Genomic DNA, 18454 nt, shown 5'->3' with positions numbered 1-18454 from the left:
ACTCTGCATACTTGGTTGCGCACTTAACTCTTGACGTTGTATAAACGAAGAGACCAGAAAGAGAGAGAGAGAGAAAGGATGTGCATGAATAGAGAATTTATACCTCGTATAAATGGAGGATGTGAGAAAATGGCGTAACCGGGCTGCTAATCCGACTATAACGGTTTCGTTCGTATGTGTGAGGATTAAGTGCCACGGAGGTATTTTCAATATCCGCAATTATCCGAGAGCCGCGGCGCGTTATCAGTCCTCCCTTCTCGAGTATATAATAATCGCACGAGTCGTATAAATGCCCCGGCATTACCAATTAAATCCATTAAACACGGATATTAATTGTATACGAATGCTTATCGAAAAATTCATCGAATGTGATGCGATTGAATAAAAAGTCAGTCGTTGAAAAAGAAAAAAGAGCAGAAGAAAGAAATAGAAACCCCGAACTGTTCTTTTAAACATGCGAACATTTTCGAGCCACGGTAATAACGATAACTCAACGAACTAGTCTCGCCGTTATAATCGAAGAAATCGTGAGAATACATTAAGTCGCCCCCTCCATCTCGATAATCGTATAATGTAAATGCTAACGATCATCGCGTTCTCCGTTCTCGATAGATACGATCTGGCGATCGTATTTAAAGAAGCAGGGAGGAAGAATGTACGTACCTGCTGAATAATGTTGTCGTGCGCTAACGATAATTTGAGCATAGAGCCAATTTCGATTAGAGAACCGGTAATTACAGCGAATCGGTCGCGGCAGTTAATTTTCACAGAAGTCATAACGCGAAAGAACGCATCCCGCGTTCGCGTTTCAAGGGTTTTTTTAATATAATTTATAAAAGCTCTTTAGAAAATTTTAATCTACAAATAAAAAAGGCAATAAGAGCTATATACATAAGTTCTATACTAGAAATATATTTGTGAAACGATTTATAACATAAATGATTAAAAATTATACAGAAGTAAGTTCAATTCATCGTACGTTTCGGTTGTCTTTTCCAACCTTCTTCAGCGCAATTAATAATTAAAATATTAGTATAAATTAACAATAAATTATTCTTCAATGTCATTATAATAAAAATAAAAATGTCCGCAGATCAACGCATTTATTAAGCAAGAGCATTTTTTAGTATATATTCTATTCCTCACAACGTCATTATATGTAATAGTCGCGAAACAGATCTCTCGCTAATTGTTCTGTTAGGAGATCGGTTTTTTTAATATTCCCCGGAATTCATCGTCGTGCGGCGATTAATCGAACGACCACTACTCATCCTAGCACAAATCACGAGGAATCTCGAAGGACGACGTAAGCCGAACGAGTCGGAATGAATCTGGGACGAACGGTAATTTACGCTCGCGATAGTGTTGATTAAAGCCGACATTAACATACAGAGAGGCCTGTTCCTCTTCACGTCGAGTCACGGCCGTTGCCAACTTGCTTCAAGTGTTTCCTGTACCCTTCATTTACAGCCCTTAGGCCGGTTCATTAGAACAGATCGATTATACGCGCCAATGTAAAAAGTAAATCAATTCAATTAACGTCCATCTCTCTCTCTCTCTCTTTTCCACCCTTTGTAATTCAATCAATTTTTTTTTTTTTTTTACAAAGGCAATTATTCAGCTCTGAATTCATAAGAGACCTTTCTAAAAAAAGACGAGCTATTTTTGTAAAAGTTAATTAATTCAGAAAAAATTAATAGTTACTTTAACCCTGAGATATAGATGCTAATTCAACACCTCACTTAAAATTAATTGATTCAACGAGAAAATGAAGTATCGCATTTTTGGGGTAAGAGCCTACTAAATATTCACCGAGTTCTGAATTGTGGATTCAGGCGAAAAAAACGCGTCTGTATTAAAATTGGAAGCTTCTATATACAATCTGCAGGAATAAGATCCCTGTCTGGTGGATGATGAATAGGCGGTCGTAAATCGCAGCATCGGACGCGCGATCGATCGGGTAGAAAAGCGGCAAATATGTATGAATGACCTTGACTAGTTGTATATAAGATCGGGTCCTCATTTTACTGCGCCTCGAGACGAGACACGACCGTACATCTCGATATATTCCGGGATATATAATTCGCAGTAAACGTCTTGTCATGTTTAGTCTGCGCTATCTTCAGCATCAAAGATTTGTGGAAGTCGTCGCTCTTTTAAATCTCACAATATTTCCTCAATATTTCAACGCGTTTTCGCAACCTCAACTCTCTATACGATGTCATAAAACGAGAATTTAAATGATTTAAACTTTCCTTCTTCAAAGATATATGGTTATTAACTTTCGAGTCTTCTATATTTATTAATAGAAAGCCAATTCTCCCAAATTCCGATAAATTTATTTTCGATTATTTGCATGCGCTGCAAGATTATTAGCATAAATGAAGAAAGAGTCCATAAAAATGAAGCCGCTGAAATCCGTAAATATAGATTTATGAGACTTTTGGAAAAAAAAAAAAAAAGAAATGTGGCCACGTTTCTTCAGTCAAGTTTCAGTCGTCTCGCGTCTGAAAATGACAAGAGTAATGTCATTTTGAGATTGAGCGCTGGAGTCTTTTTTACCGCTACGTGACAAAGGGCGATTAATTTAAAGCGCCTCGCCACCCGGATGGTGAGAATAAAATCGGACCGTTAAAGGTTAATAAGAATTGGCCGGGAAAGGTCGGTGGGTGCCGTCGGGAGTTTGACGTCGCGAACATTGGCCCGAATTACTCCGTTCTTCAGCATGCTTCCCTCATGTTCCCAGCTGCTCGAAGGACGCCTTCCGGGAAGAACGACGAGCGGATCCCGGATTGAAATATACGACTCGCGAAGAAGAGAAGAGTTCTCTGAAATGCGCGCGCCTGTATCTGTAACGTGTACTTGTCTGCGCGGCGGCCAAGGCAAACTGAATTCATCAGCTGACAGCGAGCGAATGGCAGCACAAAGGAGCTGCTAATTTGGCGCGGTGCCTCGCGAAACCGGAGGATGCTGAAGGATCCTTCCCCACTGCGCCATCCTTTGAGCGCGATATAGTGCTAGTGGATCAAAGGATCAAAGGATTCGAGGGTAAGAGGTTATTCTCTCTACGAGAGATGAAAAATCGACCGTAGACCGATGCACAAAAACTAAACTCCCACGAGAAGAAAGCTCGCCTCCGATACGCAATTTGTACCTTTGATTGCCCATTGAGCTACTTGATGGCAGGTTAGCTCGACAGTTCAGCCTCTGAATGTGCAGGCTGAATTACCGCGGCTGCACTATCATTAGCATACATAGATATTTCGTTTGTTGCTTTTTTCTGAATAAATAATCTCGATCCAATTATCTCGTTACATCACGTATTTGAGGTAGAGTTTGCTGCGCACGTTCGAGAGATGAAATTTAATAATTTTTTTTTATCTTTCCTATATTTTTATCTTTCCTAGATATCGCAGATATAAGAGAAAAATTGAAAATAATTTTATTTAAGAATAAGAAAGGAAGATGACAAACTAAAAAAAAAAAATACTATGTAAAATGTAAGATGTGATGCAATTTGTACACGTTCGCGAGTTTGAACCGACTTCGGGATAAACCCCTCTCGTTTGAATAAATAAATAAGTAGACAAACCATCTCGTCCGATTCTCCATGGCGGAACATGAATTACGGAATACGAAGCACACTCGTTTGCTATACGGCCGACAGCCCGTGTCTGACATACACAAAGCACCTTGAATATATCCCGCTTTCGTTCGCGAAAGGCCTAACATTATCCCGAAGAGCGAACCTCTCCCCCTTATCTAGGATGATCTGGAGTCGCCGCGCGGTGGCGAATCCAAAGCCCCTGGACCGCGAGATTTTCTCCGCCGCACGGCTTATCCTCGTCAACCCGGACAGCCGCTAAATTGAATCTTTTTTTCAGACGGCGAGCCACGCTCGATTCGATTGGGACTGTTTCCACGCGATACGCGAGATCAGGATCACGCGAGTCGGATGTGAAATGGACGCTGGGCTTCTTTATCATCGGATGAAGCGCCCTTAATGCGCTTCTTCTCCAAGTCTATTAACCTGTGAATGTTCCCGTAACGCGAACGTCACTCTACATTTAAATTATATTATATACATATATGAATATATATATTTATCATAAATCTCTTTTTCTCTATTTTTCTATATTCTACAAATTGAATATATTGTTCAATTTGTGACACACTTGTGAATAAAAAAGAAATCATTCTTAATCCGTATAACTGTACACGAATTATTTTACAATCAATTAAATGTTCGAAATACGGCCAAATACTAAATATATATTTAACCCAAAAAACTCGAATTTTCGAATATATGATAAGCGTTGACGGTTTTTCATATTTTAAAGCCTGCTTAAACATATCCAATATATTAATTAATTATTAGTAAAGCATTTTAATAATTATTGAATTTATGAATTATTTAATTATCTAATTTTAAAGTTATCTATATAAAGAACCTTAGTTTAGTATTATCATTTAATTTGTATTAATAATATATTATTTAAAGATTTTTAATTTTAACAGCTATCAGCTGATTTCTGTCAAAAGATCAATGGAGTTCAATTTTTATTAATTTTTTTAAATATCAATCTTTTTATTATAAAAGTGAAGAATGGCGCGCGCTTGTGTTGTTCTAGTAAAGTATCATATCGATGAATATAATTAATATAAAGAATCAACATGTATCTCCAAACTTCGAGTTTACTTATGCGAAAGAATGAGACGCAATACTGTTCGTCGTATAATAAGGCATCCAGACGGATGTCTTATGATTTGGCGTTTACGCAAGATCATAACTCACAGATTAAAATTGCGCGTCGTGCACTCGACCACCTGTCGCATAATTTCTGATTCAAGTCTTGCCTCTCGACCTGCGGAACGTATGAATCCTAGACAAAGTTGCGGATTCGCGGCGCTCTTTTACAAAGTTCTTCCTTAGTCGCGACGATAAATCAAACGAGACTCGAGACTATTAAATTTCAATATCAACCATTTTTCTGAATAGGATATAAATTGCATTATTATAGCCTATATTAGCCTATTATATATCCTACATATTTTATTATCATACAATATTACGTAACTGAAAAAATATATACACAACTTTTATTTCAATTATTATACTTGTCGCAAAGAATTATTTCTCATCATAACTATGCATATTGATATTTAAAAAATTAATAAAAATTGAACTCCATTAATCTTTTGACAGAAATCAGCTGATAGCTGTTAAAAAATAAAAATCTTTAAATAATATATTATTAATACAAATTAAATAATAATACTAAAATAAGGCTCTTTATATAGATAACTTTAAAATTAGATAATTAAATAATTCATAAATTAAATAATTATTAAAATGCTTTACTAATAATTAATTAATATGTTGGATATGTTTCAGCAGGCTTTAAAATATGCATATTGTTTTTACGAATCTTATATTAAATGCTGCTCCGTCTTTAAATCGACTAAAATAGATGCATAAATATTACGCAGTGAATCTGACCTCTAAGATCAAGGCTCAACCCATGTTTGCTCCTTCTAGTTTTTTTAATATACTGTTTTTTATCGATATTTCGCTTAGCAAAATACACTTGATTTTGACATAGTAAATGGTTAAATCCAATGGCGCAGTAATAACGATACAACGTATCAGGCTTCAAGGACAAGGGTTTAGAATCGACGAACAGGTGCGTTTAGGCAGTCAATGCTGCATCGTCGCGTGTTTTCGCATTCAAATACTCTCGGCGGAGCAATTTAAAACTCGTTTGGGCACCAGGGGGGAATCTCTCGCCAGTACGAAGCAAGATTTCGTGCAGCATCTGGTCCAGACGAGAGACCAAAAGGAGAGGCAGAAAGAAACACCCAAACAAAGTCAAGAGAAAAGCTGGACCATCAAATAAAGGATGAATCGCGAGAAGAAAAAAATAAATACCTTATCCTTTTACGGCATATTTCTTTTCAAACGAGTAGAAGAGACGATTCGCGAATTTAAATATAACATAAAGTCGGCAGTGTGCATCTCAGAAATTTTATATCTGCAATTAGTGAGAAATAAATTCCAATTTAGAAAATTCTTATATTTTGTGTGGACAAAAATATTATTCGTTAAAATAATTAGCGTCGAACGAAAATAGTTTTCTTAAAATAAGAATTAGAAAATAATATATAAGTATGTGGAAAAAATAAAAGATGATAAATTCGATTAAAAGAAAAGACAGAGAAAATAGATGCTTCGAAACAATACTTGAAAAATATAATCGCAACAATTCCTTAAGTTCGAGATTCTCGACGATCATCGCTATATCCGAGAGCGACATAGAGAAAAGAGAGAAAGAGTAGAAGTAACGGAATTCCAGAATCCTACAGCTATTCAATGATCCTGAAGGGTCACGTACATTCGTTCATGCGCGACCGGCTATCGATATGACTGGCGAATAACTGTCATTGCTAGAATGTTGCGGGTCCCGATGAGGCTATCATTACTGATAATTGCGACCGACTAACACCTCATTCGAGAGAATCGGATCTTATCCTCGCTCCTTACATTACACGCCGCGAAAAGGCACAAAGAAAGAGCGCTCAAAGTTCCCTTCCGTAAATAAAAAAATTCGAAAACGAGGAGTTTGGAAAAAATATCATACATAGAGATATTTCGAGAGTAATCGCGAATGGATATGCAAAAAAACGATCAAGAGAGAAGGATTTATACATGTGTGCATGGTACCTATATATAATCTTCCGTTAATTCGTTCTCCTTTCTGCTACCTCACATCATCCATCGACGAGATAATTGAACGGAGAATCTCGACGATCTAATTAACATACGTCAATAGTACCCTCTTTTCTCGCTCCTCCTTCTCGTAGAAGAAGGAACGAGCAATACCGAGCGTAATAATCTCTCATCCCGCGCATTCGTTTCGTTAGATTTAGTTTCCACTTAACGAAGTTCCGCTGGTCATCCGAAAAAAAGAAGTAATCATAATTCATTCGTCGGCAGTCTCTCGCGCACTCTCTCACTTCTCTGCTAGCGATAAATCGTCTAATCGTGGGTCCAAGATCGGAGTTCCAGAGAGGTGCTGTTTACGTTCGGCCCGTTCAAGCGCCGTGAGACCCCTGTCTTCGTACAAGGCGAGAAATTCGCACACGGGGCACTCTTTGCCGTTTATAACTTTGAAATCTGACTCCCACAATGACGTTGAGTGAAAAATGCGACGAATAAATAATTCTGAAATTACCAACTGTCTATTGAAACCTTGAAAAAAATTCCAAAACTTTTTCCATTTTTTTTTCACCATGGTCAAAAATATAATCTCGAGTTGTATAATAATATACTCTAATAATGTTTTTTTTTAGAAATATATTTTGTTTAAATATCTTATAAATTGTGCGTATAACTCGATTTTTTTTTTTTTTTTTTCATTACAGTTTATGATTGCATTATTTTTCGACAAAAATTTATATATGTTCTAGTCCTGTATAATAGTTGAGAAAAAAATTGTATATGATTCCATATAAAATTTTTAACACAATAATGTACGTAGAAGAATAAGATCTTGATTATGATATAAAGTAACAATCCTGTACACGTCTATAACGAGTGCCTGTATATTTCACGCGCGTGGTAAAGTATGTCTTTAGCGCCTACGAAAAATTCTGTTATAATAGCAGGTTCACTATATATACCATTGAGAAATTAACCGAACAATTAATAACGCGGTATCGTCGGCGAAATCTCGCGCTATATTCTCCAACCTGTAATTTATCCTCGACTCTTTCCATTGTATCCTCAACTACGCCTTCCACCTGGCACGCAGCTCCGTACACACAGCTTAATTAATAAACCCGAAATTACAAACACGTCGGAGCGACTCGACGAGCGAAAAGATAGGACGCGATTTCGAGAGCGCGTTGTAAAGTCGCGCAAAGAGTTTCGTGCATTTGAAATCCATATGTACGTATAACGCGATGGTGATCGGCAACGACGACGAAGCTCCGCGGGAAAAGAAATCATAATTTATACGTCGCCGCTGTCGGCACGGACGATAAATCCGCCGGCCAACATTCCCGGCCGGACCGAGTCTAAGTGCGGACGAAAGTTACCCGGGCCGCCTAGGGTGTCCATTATTCCCAGATAATTACACACTTCTCCCTCAGGAATTTTCGAAATGAGTTTCAGCCCCGCCGCGAGATTGGTCCAGACGAAGACGGTCTGCCCGCAACATTGGCGCCGATAAGTTTTTCTATGCCCGGTATAAAATACACGTCGTGAAAGGAAACAAACGCGGCATTTCTCTCTGTCTTTCTCTTTTTCTCTCAAAAGACGTATATATATATATATATATATATGATGAAAACATTCGGGACCGACCCCATCGTTCGAGAAAAGCAAACTATAATAGACCGAGTCCTAATGAGATTCTCCTGCTATCTGTAGAATGTCTAAAACAGCATTAGAGATATGGGTTATATTTTATGACGAAACCTTATGAACCATCATAAACGTGTTTTGCAAAAATGAAAATGATGTACGAGAATATTATTTGCAATTTCAACAAAGCTTATTCGCAAAATTTTATAGATCCTCTTTCCGTGTCATATCCCGAAAAAAATTAATTAGCACGCGAATAGAGAGATCGTCGTGATATGCGAATGCTTTCAGCTTTTACCTTTTATGAGGCCGCCGCAATATATGTATTTCGGCCGCTCCCTATTTTGCATTTTACGCAGATCTTTTAATAATCCCAGGTAGATGTCAACCTGTAATTCTCGCAACGACTTTTGTTTCTCACGCGTTTGACGTCTAATATCTCGACATGACCAACTGTTCTCGCAAAATGCGTAATAAACGTCTCTATTAACCCACTTAAACGTTATCTCCTTTCTGTACCTTCACGTCTAACTGCAACTGCAGCTGCGAATTGCAGCGCAACCCTGAACGCGATCTCGAACCACGATTTCAGAACCGCGTCGCGATCGCGTGGCGCGATTCGTTCCAGATTATGTTCCATTGAACCGTAAAAGCCAAGCTTCCGTGTTCCGGCTAACCGTTAAGCATAGCGGTAATGTACAACGATGGACAGATGGGCGGAGACGAGGAGATCTTAGAAGTAGCAAGAAACGAGTGACCCATTTCACGAAGCTTGACAGGTTGACAACTACTCGAACTGCCGATCGCTTGCGATTTAAAGAATATAATATGTATATAATAGCGCATCCTCTTTCTATGTGTGTCTATATTAAGCATAGTCATCTGACGTGGTTCAAAGCTGTAGTGGCTTAGAAACTTGTGTGTGGGTGCATATAATTCATTGGAGATTAAATTTTGGAGAATAAAATCTTGTATAACCTTTCAAGTTCTGATTACGGTTTTGCTTAACTCTTCAATTATAATAAAAGAACTAAAGCGCGTTGTATCATTTTTCGAAGAAAAAAAAAATATATATATATAATTTTTTAAATTGATCAGAGAATTAATCGTAGAAAAATGGCTTAACAAACTTCCTTCTTAGAAAATTCTCAGGATATTGTCTGGATAAAAGGGATTGTGAGTAATCCGAGATATCCCTCGATAGAACATGGCATTCTACCGGACATTCAAAGCGTAAAATACACGTCGTTAGTTCAATCGAGTTTTGAATTCTATAGCGAGATCTCGCGTGAGACCGACTGAAATAATAGAACAGGTTGAACAGTCGGGTAGAGACGTCCACGTCTGCGTACACATTTTGAAAGCTAGGTATCTACGAATATATTTCTTGTTATTTTTATTTGGTTTGTAGTTCATTTTCTTAAAGTTTCTGAATATTGCATCTTAAACTATTTTGCAGTGGATTACTACATTGTAAAAAAAATATGTAAAATTATAGGAATAATAAATGTAAAATTATATAATAAATAAATAGAAATGTTATACATTTTTATTACTCATTACATAATTGTGGACTTATTGTTCGCGTAATTTTATGACGGCGCAGTGGATGATGATCTCGGTATTCTCAGATGATATCGTTCGTATATCGAGATCTGCGAAAATCAGGAGAGGAATTCCGCGCGCCATTATCAACCGTTAGAACTTTTATAATCTCGATCGTGCAACACACGATGACGATTCCGAACGCGCCACGCCTCGGAACCTCGCCGTCAAGCGATGCGGAAAGCGCGCGAGAAGAGAAAGAAAGAATTCAACTCTGAACAAGGTCAGTTTCTCGGCGGAACCACGTGCTCGATCTTCAGATTCCGACGCATTTTCATGGATTCGGTTCGCTCGCGCGATGAAGATAGCTATAAAGGACGAGAGGCATCGTTCCGCCGCCGCGATTCGCCTTAGAAGGGCAACCGGGAATGCCGATCCGGGAATTAGATTGCGGCAATGTATCGTGCCAGGTGCCAGGTGTAAACACACCGAGACACGATCGTTAGAGCTCCCTGATACCGTCAAAGATCAGCGGCTGATCAAAAGCACGCCTCGATCAGGATATAATCCGGAAAATCACGGAAGCTGCGAAGATAGATTTTTTTTTTCTTTTTACGACGAGCTTATATCGTTAACCGATGATCTATTTATTTTTATTTTTCGCAATATTTCAATCTATGCACTCTCAACGAGATAAAAAATATATTCTCCGATTGCAGAAGAGACGGAGATGACAATTATACGAATCGCTGTTGACTCCCTAACTGAGCGATCAGATTTGAGATTACGAGATATTGCGCGCGGAACGAAATTAAAACTATCGCGACGCGATTTATTGACTGGGCGGATCGATTATCGGAGTCGATCGTCGCTCTGTCTTTCTCTCCCTTCCGCTGCGATGTGAACGAACCCTAAGCCTTTCTCGAGTGAATGTCTCCGCGAGAGTTATCCAGCTAAGCCCTAAACATTCCTCTGAGCTAATTAAGCAAATATTACCTCGCGAATATAGTATCTCGCCGTTTGCTTTCCGACTTTTAGCACGCGGCGAGAGATGGAAAACATGTAGCGCGCTATGCTAGCGATTCGCAACGACGTGGCAAGGTTTTCGAAACGTCCGAAGCGATTTCTTCGTAAAATTTTCAACGAGGACACGCGTAATAATCGTTGCTGACCGCATGCCAAGTAGATTCCACGAAACTATAGTAAACTCGACAGTAATATTCTTGAGAAAGAAACGTCAGAGAGATATCGTAATAAAATTTCGATTCGTTTTGCTCGCGATGCGTTCTGCCATTTGCGGAGCAAAGCTCCTCTCGAAGTCGGCGCACTATCCCTTGGTATAAGATTTTATTGCCGACCCTCTGTCTCCTTCTTCTTTCTCCGTGATTGATTTACGTCGCTGACATGCGAAGAAACGCCATTAGGATCCTACGAGAGGCGCCTCGTCCCTTTTCACGTTCGTTTTGATTTTTTTTCTCGCTTTCTGGACTGCCACAACGCTAAGCGCCACGAGTATACGGATGTATATGTATATTCACTGTTTTTGGAGCAGACGTCAGTGAGCTACCAATGTCATTAATTTAAAGAGATTAATATGGCGTATTGTGTGCCCGCGTAGTTTCCAGCTGATTTTGATTAATACCGTCATTAATAAAGAACACAACGTCTTAAGTATCCGCCGTTACAGATTAAACTCGGAGTATCTCGTATTTAACCGCTTATGTGTATTTGTTATAAAAATCGATTAGGAATAATCGCAGGATTTAAAATCATTTTCTTCCGCATTAATTACGTCGCGTAATTCATTTAGTGTAGAGCATTTCGAAGGCAATCATTCTCCGCAATTTTAATTCCTAATGAGAAAATTTATATTTACAGAAACAGTGTATTTCGTCCCGAGAATAGAATGTCAGAGGTGAATTTGTGTAAAAATTATATATAATAAAATTACACGGACGCGAAAATGACTGTTATCAAGATGCGCAATAATGCAAAATTTCATACACCGGACGCAGCACCTGGGACTCTTGCGAAGGCAATTTCGCGCGCTAAAAATTTATACGTGTCACACGGTAAACGACACAGTGTACAAGAAGTATATTTCAAGCATAGAAATCCCGCATTCATCTTTGACGGTAATATTAATCCCAGGCGCAGGCTTCCCCACATTGTGGAGATGCGACCTATCGTGCATATTCGCATTAACCCTGAAATGCTGCGTGATTTTTATTAGCATGCAAGAAGGTCACAGTCGCGAACATTTTTCTACGTATAGTATACTCAAGATAATGAATATAATATCTGATATATCCAAATATTGAACAATATATGTGCACAGTAGGAAAATTTGATTTTCTTGTTAAAAATGGTCCCCATTAAAATTTTTATGTTAAATATTTAACACATTCATTTATTACTGTTCTTGAATTTAAATATTAAATTATTAAAACGGTTGAAAAAAGATGTAAAGATAACGCAACGTGCATCTATTTTTAATTTTTACACAATAAATATGTTCTGTTTTATTAGTGACAAGATTGATCTGTTAAAATTTACAGAACAAAATGTTGATTTTTCATTTGATAATATAATATTTTGTGTTAACGTATTAACATAGTATTTGTATCTCCATTTAACATATCCATATAATGTTAAATTAACAGAAAAATTTCTATGGACCGCTTGGGACATCTGTTAAATTTAACACAAATGTTTCAACCGTGTATTCAAAAGTTCCTTGAATTTCCATTGCAGCTATAAATATAGCTATTATATCAATGACAAAATCAATAAATTTTAGATGAAGTAAATATCGACCGATTGCACGAAAAATTCATCTCCGCATCGGCACAGAAATTTCGTGATATTTTCAATCGGCTTAGCACGGCGAAAGAACAACGTCAGAAGATGTTTCGCGCGCGAAAAACTCGAGGATCGCGTGACGGTCATAATCTGCGACAGGACACCATCGTGTATTACACGTCCATGTATACATATCCTAAACGCCGAGAAGACGTGCACGCATATATATATCCTCGCGAGACCTAAACGGCGACTTCCTCGTGAGATAAAACGTCGCGGTACGGAATCCCTTTCGTTTCGCTCTTTTCCTCAATGCACATTGCTCCCATCGACTTCCTCGTCCACGGTGTGTCGTTATCGCGAAGCCATGGAGTTGACACGGGACGAGCATTATGTAAGACGTACACGGATTGAGCGCGCGCGCGCACATACACGTTGATATCTATATATGTGTATATACACATGTATATGCATGCAAATGCGATGTGTGCATTCACAGAGCATGCAAATCCGTACACGCGTATCGGTATTAATATCGAATGTAGGCAGCAACGGCAGCAGCAACATCGCGCAAAAGGAGCAGGAGAACGAAAACGATAATCAGACTATGTATATAGTTTGTATTGGTGTGTACGTTTGCTTGTATGGGGCATGCTTGACATAGCGCGAGATGAACAAACGGATCTGACCGATGATGCTGGATCGTGATTGCACCGGGGAATTCTCTTTCTCTCTTTCTCTCGCTACGGTGATGCAGTCGCAGCGAGACGGATCTCCCGTACCGTAATTTGTTTCGTTAAAACGTTGTGTATACGTGATCGCTCTTGGTGCTCACTCTGTATAGATTTCGATTTCCCTCGCGCGGATCCTTTCGATTAATGGGAATTAATGAAACTGCATTCCGGAATGCGAAATGGAACGGTTTGTTCCGGTGGCGATTTTGTAAATTAATAATAAGAGCAGAGACCTCTCTCTTTCTCCGCACAGTACACGTTTCATATACATTTGCCATCGCGGAAATCCATGATTTTATTAAATTAAATAATAATAAGATTCGAGGGTAAAAATAATGCGGCTGCAATTTCCTACTTTAGAGAAATTACTGTTTTACTGTTATTTCTATGATTATCTCAATTAGAAAATTAAAAAGTGAAAAAACTGTAAAAAAATTGGTTACTCTCGAGAAACATTTAAATAGCCTCAATTATCGTCAAATTTCTCGTTGAATAGAAAGCTTAATTTTTCTAATATAATATATAATCGCATTAAGAAAATCATTCAACCATAATTAAGCGCGATGCAAAAATTCCTCTCTTCTCGGAGTATAAAACCTCATTACTCGGTCTTTTGATTAGTCCCTGAGTCTTTCAATGAAATTTGTAGTCAATTATAGACATAGACAACAGGGGAGATTCCTCTCGAAATGGAAACTATTAACGCGCAAAAATGGCGAAAATGTGGGTGGAGGAACAAAGGTTTCCTTAATTAATGAGGGTTTGCTCGCTAATAACGACGCTATTATTGCAATAGCACGGTTCATTAACATTTATCGGTAAAGCAGCTGTTGTCTCGTCCAGGCTGCTCGATGACTATCGTTTAATTGGGGTCAGCCGATTAACTTGCGTTTAGCTTGGAAATATACATCGGCCGGCAGAAAGAGGGTCACCCGCTTCATCATCGCCTCGATCATCGTCGATCATCGTCATCGCGATCATTAGTAGGTCGGCGATACGCGCCGCGCCTCACGTCGCAATGCTTAGAATACAATTGAACACGGTTGTTCGAAAACCGTACGGTTAATGAAGGAGAGATCATTTTTTCCCGATGTACACCTCAACGGGAGAATATTCAGTAACAATGGACAATTTTGCGGTTAATTGATAACGGTTTCGCTCGCACAATGAGAATTTCCTCGGCCGCTGGAATTCTGACGTAAGATCAAATTAGATAATTATAATCAAAATGGAAAGTTTTTTCCCCGCTTTAAAATAATTAAGTGAGCTTGTGCGAACTTTGTGTGAATATATCGAGGATAAGAGATTGTTTATTTTTCCCAGCGCTATATAACTCTGTAATTTTGTCAGTCCTCATTAATAACTAAATGAAAATAGCTATACGTACTCGGCTATACGATATGTTAATTGGCTCGAAATCACGGGGCAGAAATGTGAGCGCAATGTCATTACGACAAATAGGCACATGGCGATACGGCATGATCGTTAATATCGGATCATTGCTGTGAAAGCGTATTCGGAATACGAGAGCGATGATTGGAGAAAGGGCTAGCATTTACAAATTCAAATTACCGTGATGAATGACGGCGACGCGATGACGGGATGAACGAACGTAATGACAAACATGCTGGTTCGATAGTAATTTTCTGCGACGGTTCGCGACTCGGAATAATCGATAATCGATCGGGAAGATTGGTACTGTGTCTCTATACTCGTCTCATCAAACATCAATTATGTAAATGCAACGTCAGATCGGGATTAGAGCGGGAGTTTTTCGCGAATCGCGGAATAAATCGTTTCGCTCATTTCCAGCGATCGACCTTCAAGGACGGAGGCCCCGATCAGAAAATTGGATCTTCCGAGCCTATGATCCCGAGATATGCCATTAATAATCTGCTCCTTCTCTCCTTTCCTACCCCGCAAAAGTCCATTTCACTTTCGCATCGGTTCTAGAGAAGGGCCGGACTCGCCGAATGATTCGATGAATCCTCCAATCGGCTGCGGCCGATTACGAGATCGAGAGAGCGGCTGATTTACGCCGGTGTAATTAAACGAATTAGCCAATATACAGGCCGCGAAATAAGAGCGCGAAACGGCTCGTCTTTCAAAAGTCACGTGTATATATATATATATATATACAGGGTGTCCGGTAACTAACGGACCAATGATTAAGGGCGGATTCTCTGGCCAATTTGGAGACGATTTTTCCTTAGCAAAAATGTTGAGAAGTCGATAATTTTCGAGTTATAAGCGATTGAAAAAAATGGGTTTTTTGAAAACTAAACGTTTTGGAGTTAAAAGTCTAACATAATTACATTCTTCAGTTAATCTTATGTAGAGTTTACTATAATAAAATTTTAATTCGAGGTTTAGTTATAAAGATACATAATGACAAATTTTGGAAAGTTGTAAAAAATGATACACCTTTTTCGACATTTTCACTGAGGAAAAATCGTTCCCAAATTGACCAAAGAATCCATTTGTAATCGTTGGTCCGTTAGTTACCGAACACCCTATATATATGTGTGTGTGTGCGTACGCGATATGTGAGAGAGATACGATCTGTTTTTAATTTCCTCGGGCCGCTGAGGAATAAGTTGAGTATATAATCGCTCTTTGGGTGATTTATCCGCGAGGAATGTTTCAATTCCCGTAAGAACGCGTAGGAAATAAACGAGAGACAACAAATATCTCTCCATCTATATTGGGATAACTCCCGGGCTTTTTGATACTCCTTCATTTACGTGATTCGCCGTTCATTCGCCGCCGACCGTGGGTCTTATCCCGAAAGCAATTACGCCGGGGTTACTCTCTGCCAAAGGGAGGCTCTCTCTCTCTCTCTCCATTACTTTTTAACCTCGCGAACGCGCGCGGTTATCTCAGGATTCAATTCCACGCGAAGGAGGCAGGGCGGAGGCCTGTGTAATGTCTCGGTTTTGCTCCCGCGGGTTGCAGGTTCGTCTACCGTAGACCCCGAAGACAGGTAAGAGCAGGCTTTGTTTCGAAAGCAATCGGTCTTCCGCCGGGTCTCCCACGACCGCGCCGGACCTGCCGACGATTCATGACAGAACAAATTACAGATCGGCAGAAAAAGACCGCATCGGCTCGTTCGCGGCTGCGCTCTCGTCTCGGGATAAGCGAGCGCGCGATACACAGAGTCGTGAGTCGCAAATTAATGGCGGCCATAATTTCGGCCGATGATGATGTATCGATGCTAAATGCAACGGCGGAGTCGCCGCGCCGCCGATTATTCACGGAATGTTAGCCCGATCTCTTAATCGTCGCAAGGACGCGCCGAGGGTCGCTTTAAAAGAAAAAAAAAGCATTCTCTAAATCTGACAGAGATACGATGTATCGCGCGAGATAATTAGATAATCTAATTAAGAGGGATGATTTTTTTTCTTTTATTCAGAAATTAAATTAATCTTTCACATTGATAATTAATTATCCGCAGAATTTTTTCCAGGGGAGCAATAATTTTTTAAATTTATTTTTTGTCGTCACCTTTCGTATTAAATATGCACAAAAAGAGGTGAATATAGTATTGAAAGAATTTGATAAGAGTTTATCTCATTAATATTTACCGCAATAAAAAATATGAATATGCACATAGTAAAATTCATCGAACGTGGATATTAATATTTTTCTTGTGACAAATATTAATCAGAGAAACTCTCATAAAATATCAAATTTGAAGAGAAAATTCTCTCGGTGCACGAACGTATATATAAAGAGCCACGAGGAAAATACGACTCTCTAGACGGAAATATAGCACGGGGCTGCTATTCGACTGACTTATTTCGACCCGTTAGCCTAATTTCTCATTCCCTTGCCAAGGACGACCAGAACGACTTCTGTTCTGCTCTATAGAGAGTAGTGTCCACCGCACGCGTATATACCGGTTATTATCTTTTCGCATTTTTCGGCCGAGATTATATTCTCGAAACGAATGACCCTCTTAAGCCTCCAGACCGGATCATTAATTTGAGTTCGAGGATGACCAGGGCGGAGGAGCGTCTTACAAAGAGACCTTAGCGTGTGCCATCTTCGCAATCCGCTCCTCTCTCACGAGAGTGATTTAAATAAAGGGTAAAGGACACTTCAAGGCTGACGGCAATTCTGTTCAATTTATGCACGCGGACCCGATATATAACCCCTTTCGCTTTTTTTCCCATTTTACGCGCCAAGCCGAGCCGAGTAAGAACGAGATAAACTTACGCATTAATCAAAAGTGGAAACTGCTTCTCGCGAGACGCCGTACCGGCTGATTCAAACTCAGCCGAGTCGGTAGAATCATTTCTTAAACTGCACATTTTTTTTTAACGCGCGACAAAATATTATTTTAATGAAATTGATAATTTCGCGATGTCAAGAAATAATCAAAATTTGTTCAGAAAAAACTGCATTCGATCAAGTGTTTATACGATCCATAGAGACGATTCGCGTCTATTTAAACGCTCTTTTGAGAAGCCTCGCAAGCACTTTGTCGCAAACACTTGGTCGTCGTTCCTGAGAGACAGTAATGAATTCTATTCTGGCCGTTCGTTCGTACGTAAATCAATTCTGACGGCTTGAAAGGAGTTTCCGCGTACGCATCGACACCAGGAAGCGGAAATTCGAGATGTAGCGGTATCGAAAGGAAGGGAGGGTCATTTATAGCAACATATTCTTCTATGTATTCGCGCGACGCTGACGTTGCCGATGTAATGTCGGCGGCTAGGTTGGCTGATGGCCAACTAATGCATGCTCGGCAGGCCGCATTGCCTGCCGTGCACGCTGCCTCCGAGAAAAAATTATTTCTCCAGTCTCATCGTCCGGTAAATTCGAATTCCTTCGATGGCAAATGATATTTGATGAACCGCACGCGTCCGCGATATTTTCGTATCACTGACACTCTATTATCCAAGACATATCGCATGATTATTATCGTTTCATCCTTTTTCTCTCATCAACAGAATTAATGTATATGCAACATAAAATTCAAATTATAGGAATTTCGCGGAAAATC

At 39.3% G+C, this 18454-nt stretch overlaps 1 protein-coding gene across 1 annotated transcript in view; it reads right to left on the bottom strand.

Annotated features, from left to right (window-relative positions):
- Positions 1-18454, bottom strand: part of osp (myosin phosphatase Rho interacting protein outspread) — a 177195-nt gene that overhangs the window by 64296 nt on the left and 94445 nt on the right.

The sequence above is a fragment of the Nylanderia fulva genome, unplaced genomic scaffold, assembly GCF_048542155.1.
Source record: "Nylanderia fulva isolate GAGA-0341 unplaced genomic scaffold, ASM4854215v1 Scaffold2, whole genome shotgun sequence".
Lineage (NCBI taxonomy): Eukaryota > Metazoa > Arthropoda > Insecta > Hymenoptera > Formicidae > Nylanderia > Nylanderia fulva.
Note: the sequence above shows the minus strand (reverse complement) of the source record. Positions and strands in the feature narration are given on the sequence as shown.